Consider the following 4,607-nt stretch of genomic DNA (forward strand, 5'->3'; position numbering starts at 1 on the left):
ATAAGTTCAGTGTTTATGCCTGTGTTGCTGTCTGTTGTAGTGTAAAACGACTAAAGGGAGAGCAGGTGGTTACATGAAAGTGAGTGAGAAAAGGAGAAGATACTGAATAATGACACAAGAGTATAATCCTAATGTATTTAATCCCACCGGTCACATAGTGACCGTAAAAAACTTTTTCACTTTTCATTCAAAAACAATTCCTGGATGATGCATCAATGCATTTCCAGCAAATATTAAAATAATAAAGGGTCTTAATGAAATATGTGCAGTGTCACATGTTTAGTGTAAATTTTCACATGACCAGAGCTGTTTACTTCCTGCTTGCACCAGGCGAAGAGCTTGGCTGCATCAAAGCTCCCAAACAAAAGGTTATTGAAGTATGTTAACATAAAGATAGGACAACAATCTTTGGCACACATAATCTTGAAGATGTCTAGTGTTGATATTATTTGCAATTACTCAACTTTCTTCAGTGTGGTCATAGAATGAGTAAACATGTTGACGGCAACAATAGTGACCGGTGGGATAACACAGTGCCTCTAGGTATACACATACTTATACACATACATTAGGGATGGGTCATGATTTTCAAATGTATGTCAGCCATGCCAACAATGGTTTGTCAGAGGAGAACAAGGTTCAGACCAGGGGTGGGCAACTGGCGGGCCGCGGGCCGCATGCGGCCCCCGACCTCCCTCAGTGTGGCCCCTGGGTCAATTTACTTTTTTTTTTAGAAGGCGGACGCTTTTGATTAGGTTAGGTTAGACCACCCCAAATCTGTTTTTATTTTACTGTACATCCCAGAACATGGCGCTAATGGTGTTAGCATTGTCCATCCACATACTGTTTAATGTTAGCATTTGAGCTAACGCTATTGTAACAAACTATATCCAGGATGCACATTGCACATGCAACATTACTAATCTGATTAATATGACATAGTTGGGTGATGTACCCCATCAAATTGCTGTAACGGGCTGTTTTAAAGCTAGAGCAAAGTTTCTGGTGTCATCTGAATGGAAGAATTACTAAATTTGAATCTGAAAAATATAAATGTTGGTATAATAAACTTTGATTGCCAGTCCTTTTCATCAAATTAATAGCTATAATTGGGAGTGATGGTGTTACAGTAGGCTACTGGTGGAAGTGCATGGTCACAATCTGGCCCTCTGCTAGCAAGGATTTTTTTTGTGTGGCCCTCTCTATCATCAAAGTTGCCCATACCTGGTTCAGACCTTCACCAATGCAGTGTGACTCTACCGCCAGGCTCATGGGCACTACAGCACCTGGGACATGACATGTGGCATACTGTCGCAGATACTGTCTAACCTGGTGATGGAGGGCCTCCTGCCCAAATTGAGGGAGCTCATCTCCCTTGACTCAAAGGCAAGATGCACGAGAGGCAGAGGAACTGGATGCTGATCAGTGATACGGTGTACAACCTGTTGCAGCACCAGGCCCAAACCCAGTACAAGGCTGTGGTGCAGCGGTGTGAGGCGGGACATCCCATGCTGCAGGCCTCCATATAAACAGACATGGACCAGATCATCACCACCAAGGAGCATGTCACTAACAATATGTGAGTGGTGGTCCACCCCAAGGGAGAGAAGCTGCTGAAGGTGAGCATCCAACCCTACATCAGCTCCACCCTGGATGCCATGATGGAGCCGACCAGCCAGGGCTTCTCCAAGATCTACTGTACCATGCTTTATTCAGGGAGCTGGTGGACATGCAAGAACATCCTCAACAAAGGCACCAAGGAGAATGTGGTGAGCCACATGGAGAAGATCAGTATGTTGGCCTTCCACCTGGTGATGATGCAGAGCTGCTATGAGAAGGTGGAGCAGCTGAGCCTGGAGGGTCTGCAGCAGAGTTTCAAAGTATCCAGCCCCTCCATGTTCATCCAGAGGGCAAAGATCCTCATGAGAGAGAAAATTGATGATGCACTGTACACCTTTGAGTAGATAATTCACCAATGACTGGAGTCTCAGGGTACAGAGTACCGATTCATCAAGAAATGTGACTATGACAGCAACACGGTGAGGAAGCGTTTTTACTGAGGCTCTCCTCTCCTGCAGATCTTCATCCCATACATGCTGAGTAGCTCAGCCTGCACCTCACAGCTGCCGTGTGCAGGAGCTGATCTTTGGAGAACATTTTCAAGGAGGTGGTGGTTTTCCATCATGGTCATCATGATGACTGTGAAGGAGGCAGGGGTCCAGTGGAGACACAACCTGTACACTGTACAGGGACAGCATCATCCTCACCAGCAGCGACTCCAACCTCCACCTTCTGGGTGAAAACCCATCCATCGACTGGGCCAGGAAGTACAGAGCCCAGGAGGAGGTGGACAGAGTCGGGTAGGTGGCGAGGGCGAGGAGTCAAGAGGAGTAGGAGGATGAAGCAGGTGGTGTCCATGATGCAGGTGTAGGACTCTCAAGTTCTTCCTGGTGAGTCGTGGAGGATGGCGAGGAGGAAGGGGAGGATGAGAACAGGCAAGCGCACAAACCAAGCCAGAGTGAGAACAGAACCAGCAGTCCCAAAACATTAGTCACATCAGTGGGTGAATGTGCTACAAGAAGCATACTAGAAAAAGTAGATGGTGCCCTGCAGGGAGAGGAAAGCCAGCGACAGAGGAGGAACTCCCACCCACCAACCAGGAGGCACCGACAGCTACAGAGGTGTTGCTGCCACCGCCACAGAAATGGAGCAGGGGCCCGTGTCCGCACCAGTCCCCCAGACATCATGCTGGACTTCCCCCCACTGCTGCATGACAGCAGCTTCCAGTCCCCCACTGGTGAGGAGGTGGTGGAGGAAGAGGAGGTGGGGCGGTACCCTCCAGTATCGAGGCTCCGCCCACAATCACATAGGCTCCACCCTCTAGCATAGAGGCTCCACCCTCCAAGACAGCCCCCCATGTGTTAATGGCTGGGCTGGGATAAGAATTTTGATGACTGCATGGGAGGCATATGTTAATTCAGTATACACATTAGATACACTGTGTTATCCCACTGGTCACAATTGTTGCCGACCATAAAACTCACCTTTTCACCTACTTTTCCATGAAAATCTCAAAAAATTATGATTGATTATTTCAAAGGGTTACTAATGACACATGATTCGGATATTTTCATGTCCTAAAATTTGGGATTAAATAGGTTAATTTAAAATTAAATATTCCTCTAAATATGGGTAAAAGTCCAAAAAACGGGGCCCCGCCGAGAGTCCCTTCCTTGCATCACCCCCTACTTAATAATAGTTCCAGCGCGCCTGCCTATAAGACTAACATTTTGATGCCAAGTACGTCTTGGACTCTGATGAAGATGCACTTGGCATCAAAATGTCTTATAATAAAATCTCTTAAATCCTATGCTCCAGCATACTTTAGATTTTTTATTTATTTAGATGCCAAGTTGACTTGAAAATACATAATTTACACCCGGTTTTAACTTAAATCTTCACTCTCCGTGGGATCCAGGCTCCTAAGAGCCAGGGCCTCCACCTCCACAAGGGGCAACAGCTCGTCGGGGGCGGTGTTCGCAGAGTGGGCTGAGGGTGGGGGACAAGACATTTTGAGGACACTTTTTCTCTCTTTATTTCTCTTTATCTCTTTAAGACCATAGGAAAATGCGAGCTGTGATTTGGTATCAAAAACCTTTGACATTTGGAGATTTCTTTACTTTACTTTACTTTATTTGTTTATTTGGACGGGACAGTGCATATTCATGAACATTACACAAGGCAACGTAAATAAGCCGGAGTTAGCAAGAATGCTAAATTACATCCGTAGTCCCCACAGAGAGACAGAAAAACGACAGAGGCAGCACCAGGACAGAACTAAACAGAACAATACAAAAAACAACTACGATGTAGTACTGTATATGGGTGGAATATATCTTCAAAACTATAAGTACTTGAACAGAACATAGTATTTTGGTAGAACCTTCAAAACTATAATAATTGTTCTCCGGCTCTACAGATCCATAGTACAGTATAGGCTCTACCGACTGACTCATTCAACAGTCTGGTTACCTCAGTTGGTAGAGAACCTGACGAACAAGCTTGGGACTGTGGGTTCGACTTCGAATCTCACCCGGAACAACTCTTGAATTTGTTAGGTAAAAGTACTTATTAACTACTCCGTATGATGTTTAACTTTACATTAGGGTACACAAAAAGAGTAACTAATGGACAGGTAATGAATCAGTACTCATGAACTACTCAGTATGATGCTTCACTTTACAATAGGGTACAAAAAAAGAGTAACCAATGGACAGGTAATAATTAAGTAATGATTAACTACTCTACTCAGGAACTGACTAACTAATGATTAACTACTATACTCACGTTTTTCCCCTCGCCAAAATTTTTATTTAGCTACCTTACTGACAAACTAGCATGACATGGTTGGTACAAATCGATTCCTTAGGTCTTCTAGTTTAATATGATACCAGAAACTTCACTCTGGCTTTAAAACTGAGCCTGCTGCAGCCTCTGAAAATGAAATGTTCAAAATTGTGATATTTCCCAAATATCGCAATATTTCCGAAAATCGGCCCAATCCGGCTACTCCTCAGGGTTAATGTGTATGTAAAAACTGTTGTCTG

At 44.6% G+C, this 4,607-nt stretch overlaps 1 pseudogene across 1 annotated transcript; it reads left to right on the forward strand.

Moving 5' to 3' along the window:
* The first annotated feature begins 574 nt into the window (after positions 1-574).
* On the forward strand, positions 575-3,553 carry LOC310799764 (protein Niban 2-like; annotated as a pseudogene). The gene is made up of 4 exons: positions 575-650; positions 1,234-2,360; positions 2,703-2,841; positions 3,479-3,553. The product of its transcript is annotated as a protein Niban 2-like (transcript).
* Positions 3,554-4,607: the final 1,054 nt, after the last annotated feature.

The sequence above is a fragment of the Poromitra crassiceps genome (genome assembly GCF_964638095.1).
Source record: "Poromitra crassiceps genome assembly, chromosome: 2".
NCBI lineage: Eukaryota > Metazoa > Chordata > Actinopteri > Beryciformes > Melamphaidae > Poromitra > Poromitra crassiceps.